Here is a 20,889-nt window from a genome sequence, read left to right on the forward strand (position 1 = left end):
TAACTAGACCCTTCCCTTGAAACGCAGCACTGAGTTGATGGTCAAACTGAAATGAGTCTATTAACAAACCATACATAGGATTCCTTGAATACAAGTATAAGGAATGCAGCTAGAAAGAGTTACTAGTAAACCAAAACAAAATACACTTGTAAAGGTCTAAAACTTCATCTAGCAAGACACAGGCTCTGTTCAAGATGGTTTCTCTCATCCACAGTCTCCCAGCTAAATGGTGACTGGCTCTCCCCTTGGTCAGGCTCTCTTCCAGGGGCCCAAAGGTGCTGGTGTTTTTGTTTTCTTAGGTGAAAGAGAGAAGGTGGGGGTTCTCTGCCCCTTTCTTTTATAGTCTGTTGAGTCTTGGAAGTGGGTTCTTCTAAAGCAGTGGTTGTCAACCAGGGGTACGGGGTACACAGAGGTCTTCTAGGGAGTACATCAACTCCTGTAGATATTTGCCTAGTTTTACAGCAGGCTACATAAAAAGCACTAGTGAAATAAGTACAAACTAAAATTTTCTACAGACAAAAGGAGAAAGTCAGCAATTTTTCAGTAAGAGTGTTCTGTGACACATCTGTATTTTATGTCTGATTTTCTAAACTAGTTTCTAAGTGAGGTGAAACTTGGGGGTACACAAGACAAATCAGACTCTTGAAAGGGGCACAGTAGACTGAAAAGGTTGAGAGTCACTGTTCTAAAGGATACCCCTCAAAGCAAAATTTATCCAAGCTGTGAGGAAGGCGCCTGAAGTCTGGTGGTGAAGGCTCCATCTGTAACCCACACACCTCCTGGGTGTGGTGTCCTGTCCCATCTAGTGGCACCAAGACCACTTAATGAGAGAGAGCTAAAATGAGGCTGTATCATTTCTGTATCTGAAGTTAGGAATACGGGCTCTGTATCAATTACAAAAGTGCTTGCACCAGGGGAATGCCCACCAAACAGTAGGCAATCAGCCTGGATGGGCCATTAGGACTTTGAAGATACTAAACTTCCTCCTTCCTGAGAAGTTTCCTGGGATGCTGCTTTGACACTGCAGGGTCATGTGATCCTGTCACCTGGTACTGGACATCATTTTGGACTGGTGGTATTTTTCCACTAGGAGGGAGGGGGGGGGTCAAACTGGGAGACAAAGGATTCCTGTCAAATCCAAATCCTATTGAAGGCTTGGAAGTGAGTTAATCTAGGTTCTTCTCCACCGCCTCCCTGCCCAAAAAGGAAGACTGCTGAAAACACCTGGAGAAACAAAGGAACTAAACTGTGGGGGAGGAGGGCGGGGGCTGAGCCCAGGCGGGAAAGATCTAGCCTGTGAAAGTAATACCTGGATATTTAAGCTGCAATCAGTGCAGTTTACCTTCAAGAAACTTTGCAACCTGCACAAAACAACATTTAGAGTGAGAATGTGCTACTATTAACCAGTTAATTTAGCGTATAAAGCTTAGGTTGCGTGTTTTGTTTGATTTGCTCAGTAATCTGCTTTGATCTGTTTGCTATCCCTTATAATCTCTTGAAATTTACCTTTTGTAGTTAATAAACTTGGTTTTGGTTTATTCTAAAAACCAGTTTGTGCAATTCATAACTGGCAGGGGGTGGGAGCTATGCATATCTTCCTCCACATTGAGGGAGGGAGAGAATGTCATGAGCTTACTTTGTATAGATCTCTGTACAGCGCAAGACAATATAATTTTGGGTTTACACTCCAGAGGGTGTGTGCACCTGAGTGCTGGGTGATCCCCGAGCTGAGTCTTCCCAAACAGAGCTGATCGCAGACTCTGTGTGATTCTACAGCTGGGTGTGCCCCTGCCAGTGTGTGTGTGCAGCAGAACAGGGTGAGGGAGCACAGGCTGGTGGAACAGATGGGCTCAGTGGGACCCCAGTACATCAGGTGGCACCCCGGAATGGGGGTCCAACCCCTCACAACCCCCTCCAAGAATTCTAGTAGATTGGTGAGGCATGATTTCCCTTTTCAAAACCCGTGTTGACTCTTCCCCAACAAATCGTGTTCATCGCTGCATCTGATAATTCTGTTCTTTACTATAGTTTCAACCAATTTGCCTTGTACTGAAATTAGGCTCACTGGCCTGTAATTGCCAGGATCACCTCTGGAACCTTTTTTAAAAATCAGCATTACATTAGCTACTCTCCAGACATCTGATACAGAGGCTGATTTAAGCAATAGGTTAAATACCACAGTTAGTAGTTCTGCAATTTCATATCCGAGTTCCTGCAGTACTCTAGGGGGAATAGCGAGTGCCTTCTCTAAACCATTCATTTAGTCAAACACAAGTTATTGGACTCAATACAGGATGAAATTTTCTGGCCTGTGTTATACAGTAGGTCAGACTAGATGATCTAATGGTCCCTTCTAGCCTTAAATGCTATGAATCTATGAATGATTTGATACCTCTAGCATGTTCCCTCTTGAAATAGGTGGGAGGGATAGCTCAGTGGTTTGAACATTGGCGTGCTAAACCCAGGGTTGTGAGCGCAATCCTTGAGGGGGCCATTTGGGGCAAAATCAGTACTTGGTCTGCTAGTGAAGGCAGGGGGCTGGACTTGATGACCTTTCAGGGTCCCTTCCAGTTCTAGGAGATAGGGTATCTCCAATAGCCCCTGTCTTTTCAGTCTCTCTCTGGATACAGGAGTCTTTCCAGGCCTTTAATCATTTTGGACCCTCCTATTTCAGCTCATGACAGGGTGCGCCACCCTTCCCCACTGCCCCGGAAGGGGAGGTTAAAGTGCTTTGGAATGCAGGAAAAGTACCTTCCACACCCCAAAGGGATGGGCCCTGATGACAGCTGGGTCTGGGTAAGAAGCTCCTTCAAAGGAAGATTTTGAGCCATGGGAGAAGTCCTTGCTCCCAGAAAGAAGCACACTCTGTCTGGGCCTGGGTTAAGAATACTTGTCCTACCGAAATGACCCAGAGCTGAGCAGAGTGATGCACTCTGAACTCAGGGTGCTTGGTACTCTTAGGACTGTCAGAACAGTCCCCGGTCAACCAGGGACCCTTTGTTGTGCCTCCAGAGGGTGAAATAAGACCTGCAGTGGGTATGTAGCTAAGTGTTTGAACCCTGAAGTTGGCAGACCTTCATCAGCCCTATTGGGGCTGGCAGGTGTGGAGGCAGAAGTGGAATCTACAAGGCACCATATCCCAATGACTGCTGCTGTGCTGGGCAGAGAACCAGACCCAGCAACAGCACTTCTATTCTCTCCTGCAATGCTTATAAACTCTGCAGGCTCCTGGTACCAGCAATCCCTGTTTCTCCAACCCCTGGATTATTCCAGTGACCCCTGTTATGGGTTGTGCCGTGTGCCATATATTGGCTGCATCATAGGAAAGCACAATGCCTACCCATGATGCCTCATAGTGCAATACTCTCCCACAAGGAAAAACTTCCCTCTGGCCCCACATGGCAATCACCTCTGGCTCATGGTTATCCCCGTTTTATTGAGGAGTTCTCTTATAACCCTCCTGCTTTCTCTGTGTGTGGCAGGCTTCTCCAAGGAAGAAGAGGCAGAAGAAGAGGCACAGAGACAAAAGAAAGAAACCGAACGGTAAGCAGCCCCTGACCCCACAGCTGCGGAGGCAGACTCTGGCCCCACGCAAAGCAGAGAAATAGGGTCTATTCCCCCACCTGCCTCCCCTCTTCCTGCGAAGGCACAGTCATGCCCACAGTCGTGCAGAGGCACTGGCTGTGGCCCCTGAAATCTGGGGCTCTAGGGCGCTAGGAAGCAGAGGGTGCCCAAGCAGCTCAACATCTCCTTTATGTCTCACTTCTGGCAGGTTTTGGACGCTGTGAGGAGGATTTGGAGGAGGCTTGTGCACGCCTAGAGGCATGGTAAGCAATGCCCCCCTCCATAAATCTGCAGTGGGTCAGTCCCCTCCTCTCATGTCATGCAGCTCACCCCCCCCCCCCCCCCCCGCCCCCAGGGGCAGTAGCCCTAGTAATCCCTCCCCTGCCCCGACCTATAGACCAGGCAAGCAAATATTCTCCTTAGAATCATGCAATTCATTCCCACCCAGCAGAAGTTGCCATCTCTAATCAACCCCCATGCGTCGTACAGTAGGTCATTCCCTTACTCTAGCATCATGCGGCTCATTTAACCTGCAGGGGAGTCGGGGGGCGGCGGTAGATTGTGTCGACTGGAGTGGACCATCCTCCCCTCCCAAGAGGGGGAAAACATGTTTGATGGGAGCAGCCCCGTGCACACCAGGGAGGTGAGGTGGAGAGGTCAGGAGGAAGGCTGGCCTTTCTGGTACGGTGATTAGGGTGAAAGGGATCCGGCAGCACTTGTGTAATGGCCCCTCTTGCACCTCCAGTCCCCCAGCATGAGTTCCCAGTAGGATTTGAACCCTGGACCTTCAGCTCTGCAGCAGAAAGCACCCCTTAGAGCTAAAGAGACAGCTGCATTAGTTGGTAGCTGTAGTAGGCTGTTATCCTATATGTTGATAGCTTCTGTGGAAGGGACATGACACACACGCTGCCAGCAGGATACACTCTCCCCTTCTCCACACTAGACAGGGATCACCTAAGAATCCAGCTAACCCAAAACCAGAACATCCAAGGCCTGGGTATTGCAGGGGAGGAGGCTGTCTCAGTGGAGAATGGGACAGGGAGCCTTTCAGTGCCGCCCCTCTGAGTAAAAGAGGGCCTGAGGGCAGGGTCGGCACTCAGCTACCTGCTCTCTTGTTCCACAGCCGCCGCATGCACCTGGAGAAGCTCCCCTTGGCTCACACCCTCAGGATCGTTGAGAGGAGGATAGAGTACGTGGCCAGACACCTGGATGAAGTTCTGATACCGTAAGGCAACTGCATGGGGGGCACCAGACTAGGGGCTGGGTGGGAGCGGATAGTGAATGGAGAGAGGAGGGAGCAGAGAAAACCAGACACTCCAGGATCCTAAAATAACAGGGAAAAAGCCACTAAGAGGCTTCACCTTCCAAGGTGAGATACCAGTGACAGTGAGGTGAGGGATTATCAGAAATTAAATGCAGAGACCACAAGCTGGGTTGGGAGTAGGATCAAATCCTTCTGTCCGGCAATATCTCCCAGCAGGCAACTGTCTAGAACCTGCCCCTGCTCCCTGCTGTGTTTGAAAGAAACAGCAATCAGATGACACCCTGTGATGGGGTGTCCACCCCACACAGGACTGGAAGGGGCTAAGGTGGCCAGGCAGACCCATTAACTCTACATGGTGTCCCTGGAGGAAGAGCCAGGGAGCAGGGAATTGATGGCAAGCAGGCTCAGCTGGGCAGGAATAGGCGGGGCCCATAAAGCCAGGAAGCTGACAACAGACAGGGGCTGCTGCTGGGAAAGGGCAGTCCCTCCTTGGGAAGAGGGGGACGTGTTTGGAGCTGGTGCACCCAGAGCAAGGAGGGGAACCAGGAGTAGTAGGAAGCAGTCCAGGGAAGTAGCAGGGAAGGCTGGGAAAGGAAAGCCCAGAACTGCTGGGTTGAGGGTCCCTGGCCTTGAATCTGCTGTAAAGTTCTTTTTTGACCCCTGTTTATGGACTTGGCCTTCACAACCTGCTCTGGCAAGGGTTACACACACATGCTCACATCTTCCTCACCCAAACCAATTTTTGTTAGCTAATCTTTCTATTAAAATAGCACTAGGTCCCCAAACATGCTGAAGGCCCCATTGTGCTAGGTGCTGCACATGTGCGTGTGACAAAGGGGTTATCGTTCTAGATCAATTGAGTGCCAGCTCCCCCTCTCAGTTGTTCGTCAGCCAGTTGATGTCCTTGTGTCAGAGTGTGGTGTGCCATGCATGCCTAGGCACTGCCCCATTGCAGTACAGTTGGAAGGCTTAGCTCAGCAGGGCCATGTCCCATCTGTCCCTGTCTGCTCTCTCCCACAGGCCAAGTGTGATGACATCTGCGGCGAGCCAGTTCTCCTGTTCCTCTCTGGAATCCATCCCCTCTTCCCTCTGGAGTCACAGCTCCTTTTCCCTGGGAGAAGCCTCCGTGACTCAGTCAGAGCCCCTCTGCCGCACAAGGGAGATCATGCCTGTCACGGGCTGGGAAGGATCCACTCATCCCATCCAAGCCCAGCCTCTCCCCAGGCCTCCTGCCCACAGCAGACAAGACCGGCGAGAGCAGACCACGGGTCTGGACCAGACGTCAGCCCATGGCTCAGACTTCAACATCCAAAAGAAGCATCTGCAGAGCCAACTGGGGGCACCTACCCTATCCACTGAGTCGCTGGCCAAGGTGATCCCTAACGCCCCTGTTCTGCGCCCACCGGACAGAGACCCCAGGGTGAAGTTCAACATGAGCAGGGGCCCTTTCCGAAGCGATGAAGTCTGGGAGGAGCTGGACTCTCACGTGCACTCAAAGAGACTCCAGCACGAGCAGGGCTTACCCCTCACCCCCCAGAAACCCCACACAGCTCTTCTGCCTCCAGCTCCACAAACCCCCATCCTGGGGGAGCCATTGCTGGGGGAGCGGGACACCAAGCAGCAATGGGAATTCAACACAGATCGGCCCAAATGTGGATTTACAGCAAAGGTCCCAACGCCCCTGAGATCTGATGACGGCCCTCAGCATGCACAGGAGATCCAGGAACCATGTGTGTGCCCCTCGGGATCCCTGCCCCAAAAGGCCCACAGGATCATGGCATCCCCTGATGCCATCCTGGCCAGGCTTGTGCCCACGGCGGTGGTCAAGCTGCAGGATCACGTGGCTCAGAAATGCTTGGAGATCCAAATGAAGGTGTTTCCTAAGATGGTGAGAGAGTCACAGAGAGATGCTCCCCTCCTGAGAGAGACTGCCCTGCCTGGGCCACTCCGCCTCCCTAGGGAGCCAGGCAAGCCCAGGACAGCGGCATTGCTAATGATGGGACAACAGCCTGCCCACCTCATCGAATGCCACATAAGGCGTAAGCATCTCATCATGCAGTGGGGGCTGCTCACCCTGGACCCAGAGCCCCCGGCAAAGCTGCCTCACGCCGTCCCAGCCAGGGGAGCTGGTGTGGAGTTCAGTGAGATGGAGACCGATTTCCTGCTCGATGAGGTCAGGGAGAACTTGGACAGGCACATGCAGCAGAAGAAGCTGCAGCAGGAGTGGGGTTTGCCGGATGCCCGGTGGAAATCCCTGCAGGCTTTCCTACCCCCAGTTCCCAAGCTGTCCTCCCTGAAGGCAAAGCCCGAGGTTGAGGTGGTTCCCATCCTTGGGGAGCTGCTCTTCCTTGAGAGGGACGTTAAAAAGCAGCTGGAGTTCCACATTACAAAGATGCAAGTGCAGCAAAGATGGGAACTGCCCATGAGGATCCAGGATTCCCTGAGGAGGTTCATGTCTCCTTCCCCAGAGGAGAGAGGCCGGCTCTCTCACCCTACGTGCGGGGGCATCGTGACTCCGTACCAGTCACCGTTTCAGCTGCGTTCCAAGAAGGCTCGGTCTACTCAGTTGCCTCTAAGGGCCCCCAGTCAGAGGTGGCTGGAGGATGTACATGCCCTACCCACCGACAGAAGGCAGCAAATGGCCAGGTCTTACTCCTGGAAGCATCCTGGGGCAGCAGCATCGATAGGGAAAGAAACCCCAGACCATCGCAGCACATTGCAGACAGGGAAGCAAAGCACAAGCTCCTTTTGTTCCACACGTCCTCCAACACCAGTGGAAGATACCACCATGGAGATGGGCAGGAGTGATGGCGCAGCAGGAAACCAGATTAACCCAGATCGCTGCACTCTGCCAGCAGGAGTGAATCTGACATCGCCACCTCCAGGAACCGCAGTAACAGAGAAGACGCTCGCAGCGACACTCGACATTTATAAGAGCGAGTTGAGAAAGACCCTTACCAGTGTGAGTGGCACCAAAGGGACTGAAGAGAAGCTAGAACTGCACGTGGAGAGGAAGGTTATCTTGGGAAAAGGCTCCTGCCTGAGGCCAGGGGCACAGGCAGGTGAGGGCAGGGCAGATCTTCTCAGGACCCAATCTCACCAGGTTGCCCCAGAGAACAGCTCCCACCCCTTGGCAGACCATGTCTTAGTCTGCCAGCTGTGCCACAAGGCACATTCAGGAAAAATGATGGGTAAGAAAACTCAGGAGGAGATACAAGTATCTGCTGAGCTGCATGGTCTTCGAGACATCACGGCTCCACACGGGTTCGATGGAACTCTGAATTCAAAGCTCTCCAGGGACCAGCCACCAATCAGAGTCTGCAAGAAGTGCAATAAGGTTGGACAGAAGAGACCAGCTGGCTCTGCAGGTACTAACTTGCCCAGAATTCCACAGCAATGGACTCCAGGAGACTCTACAGCATCATCCAACCTCAACAAGATGCCAGTGGTGTGGCTCCTTCCAGCAGACGGGCGCAAGACGCAGGATGGAATGGGGAAAACGGCTCCCACCAAGCAACCAAAGATGGTGTCCATTGCTACGAGTACAACAGGGCTTTCGCAAGCTGGGGAGAAAGCAACTGGGAGTCCTGACGGTTCTCCTCCAAAGCCAGCAAAGGCCTCCAGAGCTAGGACACCATCCCCTTCAAGGAGCAAAGATCCAGTTCTCAAACGGATCTTAATGTGTCTCAAGAAAACCTTCTCCAAGCTTCAAAACAAAGCGAAGTCGCAAATGTCCAAGGACTCTCGTTCAAGAAGACCTGATACAAAATTTTCAAAGCCACTCTTTTGGAAGGCAAGGGCCTCCAAGGGTGTCTGATAGTAGTATAAAGCCCTACCGTCAACCCTGCCCCTTGACCCCTTAAGCCCCGACCACCTGTCACCGGAAGTCCCACCCATGGGGGTATTACTTCCGGGGTCAAGGCGGACACATGACCGGAAGCAAAGTGTGTCATGTGACCCCTCTAAGAACTCCTCCCACTGCCCTCTACCAATCAGGATGGGTTTCGCCCGCATAGGCCTGCCCCGAGAGGAGATTTGACCAATATGGGGGAGTTCCAGGGCGGGGTGACCCATCCGGAAAGGGTTCATGTGACCCCTCTAAGAACTCCTCCCACCGCCCTCTACCAATCACGATGGGTTTCGGTCGCATAGGACCGCCCCGAGAGCAGATTTGACCAATCGGGGGTGTTCCAGGGCGGGGTGACCCGCCCAGAAGAGGGTCGTGTGACCCCTCTAAAAACTCCTCCCAGCGCCCTCTGCCAATCAGAGTGCAGCACTATCACCTCATAAGTTCCAGCGCCGGGGCAGAAGAGGTCATCTTTTACCAAGAATGCGTGCTTTAGAAATCGTGGAAACATGGACTCCTTCACCACCCCCGTGAGAACTTCGGACTCTGTTTTAGCCCCGAGGGCCTTTGACCATCCGCGGAGAAAGCGCTACATCAGCGACAGTTCCGAGGAGGAGGAGGGAGCGACCGAGGGGAGCCCTTTGGCCCAGTCGTTGATGGATACGCCGGAACCCGAAACCCAACTGCTTGTGAGACACCCCGATGAGCGTGGTGGCCTCTTGTCGTCCACCCCCCTGGAGGTGACAAGGTGAACGGAAAAGACGTCGCTCAGGTAAATGAATGATTAAGAAGTGACGGGTGTAATGGGGTTAGGAACCGGGGGGTGGGGGGGTTGTGTAAATTTAAAAACAAGCAATGGGAATTTACACTGTTTCTTTTCTGAAAATCTCTTGACAGCTCGACGATGCCTTTCTAGAGGACCAGGAGGCCCTGGACAGCGTTGCATCAAGCAGCGAAGATGAACCGGGCCCACCTTGGTTTTGCTCAATGCCGATACAAATTGTTGAAGAGGACTCTGAGGATGACGGCTATGAGGAGTTTAGGAGGAGGCTTGGCATGGAACTAACTGAGCCAGTGCCACGTCGTGAGCGTAAAAATGTCCTGTGGACTACTGTACGCGTTGCTGTTTATGCTGTCCTTAATCACTGCCTTAGGGAAAAGCTTTTTGAAGATTGTGAGGACTGTGTCATAGATGCGCCAGCCCAACGGCACCATGACTGTGTGGCTTGGACTTCAGTGGATATAAACTGCAAGCTCCGGGGCCTGTGTGCTGAGCTGTGTTTGGAAAGCTTATTAAACACTGTTATTGCCATAGGTTATGCTATGCAATGTCTGTGCCTAACCCAAGAACATTTAGCGCAAGGGGGGACCTCAATAAAAAACAAGCCCCAAGACATTCATTGATATCTGCAAAGGGCCCCCACTTGGAAAGGGTACTGTAAGAAGGCCCTACAGAAAAATGTATTTGAACTAAAAGGAAAAAAAAGAAAAGAAAAGCAGCCCAGTTGTGCAGACAACTTATTCCCCCAGCCCAGCCCACAAAAGGGAATGCTAGGGAGGGGTGAACCAATCAACCTGCTAACTATTTTGAAACAAAGAGTTAGGATGGTATAAAAACCTCAGGTAGCTTGGAGCCTGTCTCTTTCAACAGAAACTCTCTTGAATTGCTGCTGGACTGCAAGAGGAGGTATGCGCCCTGGTTTTAACTCTGAAAATAGATATTATACAATGCCATTCTTTGGCCATGCTGTCTCAGTAAATAATGGTGCCTATCTTTATTGCAGTGTGATCTGTTTAGCATGGAACCAGGAACTTTAAGCTGCATTTCATCACCAGGCCAAGGTAAAAACCATTTGAACTATAGATGTGCTTAATACTGTTCAATTAAAAAAAAAAACTTCAGGTATTACACAGGTTGTATAGGGATTTGGGGGTAATCCTAACTTAACATTTTTGCTTGTTCTTTAACCTGAAGGCTCAAACACACATGGCGGGGGCGGGGTGGTGGTGGACAGAACAACCATGTGCCTTTTAAATGCATGTGGGTTTATTGAAAAGTATTTTCAATGGATTTTAAAAGCAGTTTGGTTTTTATTTTGCAAAATGAGATGTATTTTTAAAAAATGTTTGTGGGTTTGTTTTTTAAAGTGGTAGAAATAAACTCAAAACCTGTGTTTGTTGTACAGCCTGAAATGGATTCTTTTGTTTTAAAGCTGTGACTTTTTAAATAGAAAAACACCCTAACCAATATTTTATTTTTTTAAGTTTACAAGACAGTTTCATGTGTTTTATTATAATGTTGTTTGCTTCACAGTACGGTCAAAACATGAGAGGGTAAACAAGCTCAAAAGAAAAAGGAAAGAGACAGCTGAAAAGGAAAATTCACCAGCATCAATGACTGATGGATGGATGAAGCCCAGTAAATATATTTTGCTTATTTGTTTGGTTGTTTCATGAGGTTTTGTATTTGAAGTAAATCCATAGGTGTGGGGGTGAGAAAGATGGTAAAGTTCAGTTTCGTAAAATGTTTTTTCTCCCCCCTCATAGGCATGGGCAGCTTTCCTGACAATGCTGTAGTCGAAGCTACAGGGACACCTCCACCAGAACCGCCAAAGAACCAGGAATCTGCTTTGAGACCTTTAACAACGCCAGGGCCGTAGCAACAAAGAACGTGGCCCCCTCCGAACGGTGGCCCCCTCCGAACATATGTCCGGGCGGGGCCCCTTACAATGCAGAAACTGGAATGCGGTATTTATTTTGCCACTTTTAGGGGCCCCCTTCCTTGCGGGGCCCCCTCCGGTCGGAGGGTACGGAGGGCGCTCGCTACGCCTCTGAATAACGCTAACACAAAACAGCACAAGCAGGAGCGCCGCCAGCTTTTCTGCCGCCCTAGGCAGCGGAAGGTCCCGCCCCGAAATGCCGCCCCCCTCACAGAGGCGGCGGAAGGTCCCGCCGCTGAAATACCGCCGCGGTCGCCGGCCCCCAAATTGTAGCGCCCTAGGCGACCACCTAGGTCGCCTAATGGGTTGCGCCGGCCCTGAGCACGAGAGTGCAGATGAAGCATCAGGGCAGTCCAAACCTCATATACGTCAAACCCAAGGACAAAACAAAAGATTCTGGTAAAGACCATCCACGCAAACACAACTCCAGTTCCTCAGCGGCCACCACCACACCAAGCCCTGAGAAAACTGAGCAAAAACACACACATTCACAAACCCGGAGCACGCGCTCTAGGGGTTGTGAACGTGAGCAAAAACACACACATTCACAAACCCGGAGCACGCGCTCTAGGGGTTGTGAATAAAAAACCAAGGACTGACAAACCATTCTCCCAACACCATAAGCTCGTCACAGCTCCCCCATATTCTAGTATTTGGGGAAAGTATGATGCTTCATTCAGAAAACTGATGAAGATTTGGGGGAAATATGAGGCTTTGTTCAGAATACTGGTGGCTGCTATTTCCTCAGGGGTCTAAAAGAAAGGAGAGCTGGAAACCACGTCAAAAATGCAAAAGCTCTGGCAGGTGACTTTTTGAAAAATACTTCAATTTTTCCAAAAGGTGGCTCTGAGCAGGCGTGACTAGCCGTGGAAAGCGGCCTGGGTAAAAAGGACACCCTCAAGGGTACACATCAGCTCAGGTGTAAACAAAAGGGGGGACAGCTCTTGGTGGACAAACAAATGGCGGCCAAAAAGTTCCAGGCCAGGGTCTCAGTAAAAATTTTAAAAAAGGCTAAAGAGGTAATGAGGAAAAAAAACAAAAAGAGAGATGTCCCCTACTGGAGGCTCTCAAACTGGCTTGTCTGAAAATGGGGAGGTGGAATCCGACTCTCACGCAGAGTCTGATTTAGAAAATTCCCCAGAGGGCTCTCTAGAAGGTCCCCGTCTACTCCTGATGACCCTCACGGAGGCCCCTCGGAGTCTGACTCTCAAATAGTCTCTGATGTAGAAGATGCCGCTGATGGTCCCGTAGAGGAACCCCCAAGTAACCCTGAAAATCCAGAGGTGTATATGGAGAGAGTGAGAAGTTGGCAACGTGAATTACCTAGATTTGGGGGGGTCGGTGTATTGTGAGGAATTTCGTTTTGTCAATCCTGAGCGAATAAATTCAGCTCAGCAGGTTGTTGAAGCCATACACAGGGGAATACAGTTAGTTCTGGATGACGTTAATGGTGATTATGATGATTATGTTCAGTTACGTTTAGAGAGGCGAAATGTAACTAACCCTTTGTTTTCGGTCAGAAGAACTAGGGATGAGCTGTCTGCTGAGGATTTCTTAACTCAGGCCTCAAAGCTGCTACAGAGCAATAGAGAGTTGCATCTCGATGGGACGTTGCACCTCGTTGTGACAGTTGTAAAAAACAGGGGTTGGGGCGCTCGTAGAGTTTTAAATTCTATCCGCGGTAGTCAAATCCTCCATAAAAAGAGACAATGCTTAGTAGACCTGACTTACACCGGTACCAATCTGTGTTTTGCTGGTGGGCTCTTGGCCGTCATGTCCGACCGTAAACCTACAGACGCGGAATTGTTAGCGGAGGTGAGAAAGTTGCATGAGAAACTGGGGTGGTCAGATCAAAAAAAGGTTCTGCTCAGTGAAGTAGCAACGTTTGAACAGCATTTAGGAGTCAATATACAGGTGGTGCTGTATACGGCGAAAGGCAGATGGGGCTTTTTTAAAACGGGGGGCCCAGTGTACCCCAAGACTTTTTTCATCCTGTTGCACGATGAGCATTACTATGGGGTTCTGGATGTGAAAAAGTTGTTCGGTGTGAAAAATTATTGTGAGTTTTGCCACATGGCGTACAGTCACGACCACTCTTGCAGGTACCGTTGCCGCCTCTGTTTGATCGTAATGTGCTTGGACAGCATGGGCGTGCAGCTGAGGTGTCCTAGCTGTAGACTGTATTGTCGATCCAAAGAGTGTTTAGATGGACACGTCGACTGTGCGTCGAAAAAACAAGTCGAATGCCTGTCTAAAACTTTGTGTGATAAGTGTCAGTCTTATGTGGACATGCGGCACAGGTGTAAAGGGAGGCGCTGTAAGCAGTGTCAGGTGATGTGATCGCTGGTGATGTAGACAGTCACCTGTGTTTTATGGACAGCATTAGAAAGCCCAAATCCTCAGAAAAGTATATTTTTTTATGATTTTGAATGCACGCAGGAGACTGGGTTGCACACGCCCAATTACATTTTTGTTATGTTCCTAAAGCCGGAAAAATCCTGGGAATTTAAGGGCAACGAGTGTCTTTCTATGTTTGTTGAGACCTTTATTGGCAAAGAGTTCCGGGACTACACGTTCCTAGCGCACAGTTCCAAAGGTTATAATGCGTACTTCATCGTTAGACAGTTACTGAAGGAAAAGATGTGCATAGAACTGATCACTCAGGGTACCTCTTGGGGCCAGATTCACCAAAGGGCTTAAGTGCCTAACTGCTGCTTTAGGCACCTAACTGCCAGAATCAGGCCCCACTAGGATTCCCAACGCCTCGCCCAGCTGCTGCTCACCACTGCAGGGTCCTAAACAAACTTGAAAGTCGTTTACAACAAGAGGGTCCTAGGAGAAGTGTTTAAAACCCTGCCCTACGGCTTTTAAAATTGGATACGAGGTGGAAACACCCCTTTTCTGCAATTCTCGCGGGGCCTAGCAACTGCAGGAAAAGTTACTTTATAAAAAATGTGTTGGATAATGCCAAACAAACACTGTCTGTTATGCTTGAGAATATTGTGTGGTGTTACAGTTGTTGGCAACCTCTGTATAAAGAACTGCTCTGTAAATATCCCTTTATCAATTTTGTGGAGGGGCTGCCTGATGCTTTTGACGATGACCGTTTGTTTCCTACCAATCAAGTAAATATGATTATCATAGACGATCTGATGAATTCTGCTTGTGAAATCGAGAAAGCTTTTACCAAGTATGTGCATCACAGAAACCTGAGCATTATGTTTATAGTTCAAAACATATTTTGTCAGGGGGGAAAGAGTCACACGATTAACCTAAACACAAAGTACATGGTTCTGTGCAAAAACCCCAGGGATAAATTACAAATCGCTACGCTCGCTCGGCAAATGTACCCCTGCAAAGCTGAATTCTTTCTAGAAGCTTTTGAGGATGCTACCAAAAGACCTTATGGCTACCTGGTGGTGGATTTAAATGCTTCCACACCAGAAGCTTATAGACTAAGAACTGGTGTTTTCCCTCCAGACTGGCTGGTGGTTTATACTTTGAAAAGAACAACAGCCGGGTATAAAAAGAGATGAACTATTGGCAGGCCCCTTTGTAACAGCTGGGGTTGCTGACTGAAAACATGTCTAGCTGTGTAAAGAGAAACCTGGTCCTTTTAAAATTACTTAGCAAATCGTCCCCGCAGCAAAGGAGGGCTATACTATGTTCGGCCTCTGACGATTTAGTAGCGGCCATCTCAGAAATAGCGCTCAAGCTCCCAACTTCCCTGGGGGTGTAATATATTTTCTTTAACAGAGCTGCCTGTGTAGACATGACTTTTACTGGTACCGTCTTTTACTAACACAAATATGAAAGGGGACACATTCATATTGACACATTTAAATAAATAAGTTTTATTAATCGCCTGGTTTAACACGACCTTTTACAGCCGCCTGTAAAATTGGACTCCATAAGGAAGTCTGAGCTGGTTCATTCTTCCATTTTGTCCTTTTCCAGATTTTCGTCTTGATATCTGTGTCTCTTATCATGCATCAGCTGTTTTCGCTTACGTCTATTTACTCCCACGGGCCTACCGATGTGTAAGTTCTCAAAGGCCTCTAGAAAGGCATCGTCGAACTGTTGAGAGATTTTCAGAAAAGAAAGTAAGCAGCCCACTGCTTGTTTTTAGATTTAGACAACTCGCTGGTTCCTAACCCCATTACACCCCATTATCAACTGTCACTTCTTAATCATTCATTTACCTGAGCGACGATTTTTCCGTTCACCTTGTCCTCCGGTGACTCCCCCGAGCTGTGTTCGCCTTCCTCCTCCACGGGGGTGGACGACAAGAGGCCACCACGCTCATCGGGGTGTCTCACAAGCAGTTGGGTTTCGGGTTCTGGCGTATCCATCAACGGCTGGGCCAAAGGGCTCCCCTCGGTCGCTCCCTCCTCCTCCTCGGAACTGTCGCTGATGTAGCGCTTTCTCCGCAGATGGTCAAAGGCCCTCGGGGCTAAAACAAAGTCCGAAGTTCTCACGGGGGTGGTGAAGGAGTCCATGTTTCCACGATTTCTAAAGCACGCGTTCTTGGAAAAAGATGGCCTCTTCTGCCCCGGCGCTGGGACTTATGGGGTGATGGTGCTGCACTCTGATTGGCAGAAGCCGCTGGGAGGAGTTTTTAGAGGGGTCACATGACCCTCTTCTGGGCGGGTCACCCCCCCCCGGAACACCCCGGCTTGGTCAAATCTGCTCTCGGGGCGGGCCTATGCAGCCGAACCCATCACGATTGGTAGAGGGCGGTGGGAGGAGTTCTTAGAGGAATGACACGAACCACTTCCGGACGGATCACCCCGCCCCGGAACACCCCTGATTGGTCAAATCTCCTCTCGGGGCGGGTCTATGGGGGCGAAACCCCTTCTGATTGGTAGAGGGTAGTGGGAGGAGTTCTTAGAGGGGTCACATGACACACTTTGCTTCCAGTCATGTGTCCACCTTGACCCCAGAAGTAATACACCCCATGGGTGGGACTTCAGGTGACAGGAGGTCAGAGCTTAAGGGGTCAAGGGGTGGGGTTTAAGGCGCCAAGGGGAGAGGTTAGGGTTTGATTGATGGTAGGGCCCTTATACTACTTCCGTTTTCCATACTATCGAATCCCACCCTGCCAGCATGCCCACTAACAGAAGGGGCCCACAAATTCCACCATCTCCCTAGCATCCAGCGGGCACCATCAACACAGCTCTGTGTCAAGGCATCACCCATCCTCCGTGGCCTGCCACACCCCTGCTAGTCCAGTCCAAACAATGCACCTGGATGGTGATGGGCTTGGACGCACAACTCTCAGTCCTGACGTGCAACTGTCCTCTGCTCTACCCCTCTCCGCTGAGCTCTGCTGCTGCATCCCGCTCTGCTCTGCTCTGCTCTGCAGCACCCTTTGCGACTCTACACCTGCGCAGGGGACAGATCATCTTGCCGAACTGCCTGGTATTTTTTATGATGAGAACTAACCTCAGGACTGTTGCCCTCAAACCCAAGTCACACATATGCCTGATCACGCTATAATCAATCCAGTCTCAGTTCCACCCACGTCATTCACTTTTCTCCCTTGAGTGGAAGAGTTTGTTCCTGTAATTGAAGATTTGTGGTCCATGGATTAACTATGAAGTTAAATTAACTGCAGATAATTTAAATCACCCACTTACATTTTCTGGTCCTCTGAATATCCCGACAGAAACCCGGAGCGGATAGGAATGGCTTTTGCTCCATTTCATCCCAGGGTTGATCACTTTTATTGGTTTTAGACTGTTTGGCATTTTCCTGCCATTAATCAAGTTCCTCTCGAACCCACTGCTCTGCAGATCCATTCATAATGCTCCATGGATGGATACACAGGCGGCATCACACTCGTTAGCCACCCACTTACCTGTGGCAGTTGGAAATGGGGCCCATGACCCCGAGCTCCGGAAATGCAGCCCTTGAGGAGGGAAAGAAGCAGCTCCTCCACTATTCAGAGGAAAACAATAGAATCTAATAGATACTTAATCTGGTCTGATGTGCTTTGTGCAACAGAGGACAGCAGTGCATGTCCATACACAGTCCCCTGGAGATATAGGGCTGGGGATCATTGCTTGACATGGCTGACTATGAATGGACTGCAATTAGGACTGGGTGGATTGGGTCTTGTTGCCAGATGTGCCCATTACTTTGGGGTATGCTCATTTATTCGGGTTACTCTTCTGGGGAAGGGGATTCTGTAATTCTATCCATATACTGCTTGTGTCATTTGTGTTTTTATATGGAGCTCTACTTCTCCCTTCTGCAAGTCCCCTCCCAATGGAGCTATCCTGCAGGACCTAGGGTCCCTAGGGCTGGGTTTCTCCAGCCCCAGAACCGGATGAACACACACACACATCCACACATACATTAACAGAGCAAGTCTGAGCAGACCGGGTCAATCAGCACTGTCAAGCTGACCCCTTATATGTCTCTGGACTCACTGGGCTGGATGAAGCAGCACTTTCAAGCTGCCTCTCCTTATATGCCCCTGGGCTCCATGGACTGGGTCAAGCAGCACTTTCAAGCTGTTACCCTTATGCGTCCCAGATTCAGCACGTCCCTATCCCCACTCCCCCAACACAATTGTACTGGCAGTAACCTACTCGATGAGCAAACCCCACAGTATTTTGGGTGCTGCAGGGATCTTTAGCTTAGGTAAAAGAAGCGTTGCTGTAGAGTGAATGGGGGAAGCTAAAAACACAAACGAGTAAAGTTCAGCAAGAGAGAGAGAAGCAACCAACTTAACCATAAAAGTTATTTATTGAATAATAGCGATAACTACACAAGGAGAGCTAAACCAACATAACATACATGATTAAAGATTAATACCTAAGGTAGAAAGGAAAAGAGAGAGAGAGAAAGAGGGGGTATCTCACCCACTCCACAAGGCTTGAACTGGTCAGGGTTCCCAGATGATGGTGGTAGCTGAGGGTCCTGAATGCTGGAGACAGGCAGAGCCCCCAGCACGATCAGTCAGGAGAAGATGGAGTTCCAGGGGAACTGATGCATAGTTTGGATCTAAGCATCAGAACCCTGACTGGAGGGTGAGTAGGGATTTTTGTAGAGAAATTACACTAGTTGAAGGGAGAACACTAGATTTGTTTATAGGTCAGCTGATGACTCAAGGGTTTTCTTTAGACTAGACAATAGGAGCTGATCGCTCTTGGCTATGGGTGGTGTTTTCTTCCAGGGAGCTCACAATACAACTAGGCTGCTTCAGTATTTGGATATCAATTAAGGATTCATTACTAGAATTGGTCTGATAACTGCTGAGCTGGGTGTGTGTGCAGGCGTAGGTTCATTAACATCTGGAGCAGAGATTCCCACGATGCAGTGCTTCCCTGCTTTTTCTGGTCTCAGAGTTCAGTGCGATTCTCTGTTCTCCATTCTGTATGTAAACTGAGATGTCTTCCTGTCCCATCTTCCATGCAGATGAGGCGAGGGGAGTTGTCTCTGTGACGTTGTGCAGTTTATATGGTTTTATAAAAACATAATAAGAAGTGAATATAATATAACTGGAATAGTTTTATAAAAATATAAGTGAATATAATGTAACTGGAATATGCTTCATGCAAAAGGTCTCTTGTAAGGTATCATTACAAAGCTTATAATCTACTGAATATGATCATCTGATTTGTATAAATGTACCACTCTTGTATCTAAAACTAGAAATATAAAATGTAACTCTGAGGGCCTATTGTAATTATGTGTGGCCCATTAATGATGGTTTGGAATCTTGATGACTCCCATTAACCAGGACCATTGTCTGCAGATGGTTGTGTTTACCTGTTAGTCTTCCTGTATATGTGTGTGCTGGCAAGTGGGCAATGAAGTCTTGCAGTGACATGTGATCATGTCACCTGAACTGGAATCCATCTTTAACCTGGTGCTTTTCCAGTGAGGGGGGGGTGGAAACCCAGAGGGACAAAGGGTTCCCGCCTTATGCAAAAGATATATAAAGGGGTGGAACAGAACAAAGGGGAGAGAGGAGCCATCATGAAGAATCCCCTAGCTACCACCTGAGCTGGAACAAGAGCTGTACCAGGGGAAAGAATTGTGCCCAGGCCTGGAAGGTGTCCAGTCTGAGAAAAACTTACTGAAGCATCTCTGAGGGTGAGATTATCTGTATTTAGTTTGATTAGACATAGATTTGTGCATTTTATTTTATTTTGCTTGGTGACTTACTTTGTTCTGTCTGTTACTACTTTGAACCACTTAAATCCTACTGTCTGTATTTAATAAAATCACTTTTTATTTAGTAATTTACTCAGAGTATGTATTAATACCTGAGGTAGCAAACAACTGTGCATATCTCTCTATCAGTGTTATAGAGGGCGAACAATTTATGAGTTTGCCCTGCATAAGCTTTATGCAGGGCAAAACGGATTTATCTGGGTTTAGACCCCATTGGGAGTTGGGCATCTGAGTGCTAAAGACAAGCACACTACTGTGAGCTGTTTTCAGGTAAACTTTCAGCTTTGGGACAAGTGATTCAGACCCTGGGTCCGTGTTAGAGCAGACTGGAGTGTCTGGCTCAGCAAGACAGGGTGCTGGAGTCCTGAGCTGGCAGGGAAAACAGAAGCAGGGGTAGTCTTTACACATCGGTTGGCAGTTCCCAAGGGGGTTTCTGTGATCCAACCTGTCACAGTCTCTGCTCTCCATTCTGTATGCTAATGGAGACGTCTTAATTTTGTCACCCTTGTCAGGAGGAGTCTAGGTGTGTCTCCCAACGCCCTTCACTGCTCTCTGCAAGTTTTTTCCTCTGATGGGTTTTCGTTTAAGCAGAGGCTGGGGTGGGGGGTGTCTTTCATGAGTCAGGCTGGATAATGCACCCTATTTCCCCAAGAACACAGAGGTGTCTGGTATCAGTCTAGGACAGTGGTGGGCAACCTGCAGCCCGCGGGCCGCACACAGCTCGTCAGGGTAATCCAGTGGTGGGTCGCGAGACAATTTTACATTGACCGTCCACAGGCATGGCCTCCCGCAGTGCCCAGTGGCTGTGGTTCACCATTCCTGGCCAATGGGAGCTGCGGGAAGTGGCGGCCAGCACATCCCTGTGGCCTGCGCTGCTTCCCGCAGCCCCCATTGGCCAGGAATGCTGAACTGCAGCCACTGGAAGTTGCGGGTGGCTGTGCCTGCGGATGGTCAATGTCAACACTGTCTCGCAGCCTGCCAGCGGGTTACCCTGATGGGCCACAGGTTGCCCACCATTGGTCTAGGAGAAGGACATGCCTGTGGTTAGTGCACTGGGTAGGGACTCAGGAGATCTAGGGTCAGTTCCCAAATCTGCTCCAAACCCGCTGCGTGACCTTGAGCAGCTCATATTGTCTTTCTGTGCTTTCATTCCCCAACTGTAAAATGGGGATAATGATCCTTCCTTTATGTCCCATTTAGACTGTAAACTCTTCAGACCTGGGATTATCTCTTGCTATGTGTTTGTACAGCTCCTTGCATGGTGGGGCCCAATCTCTGTCACGGCCTCTAGGCGCTACTGTAATATT

Source organism: Emys orbicularis, chromosome 3 (assembly GCF_028017835.1).
Source record: "Emys orbicularis isolate rEmyOrb1 chromosome 3, rEmyOrb1.hap1, whole genome shotgun sequence".
Lineage (NCBI taxonomy): Eukaryota > Metazoa > Chordata > Testudines > Emydidae > Emys > Emys orbicularis.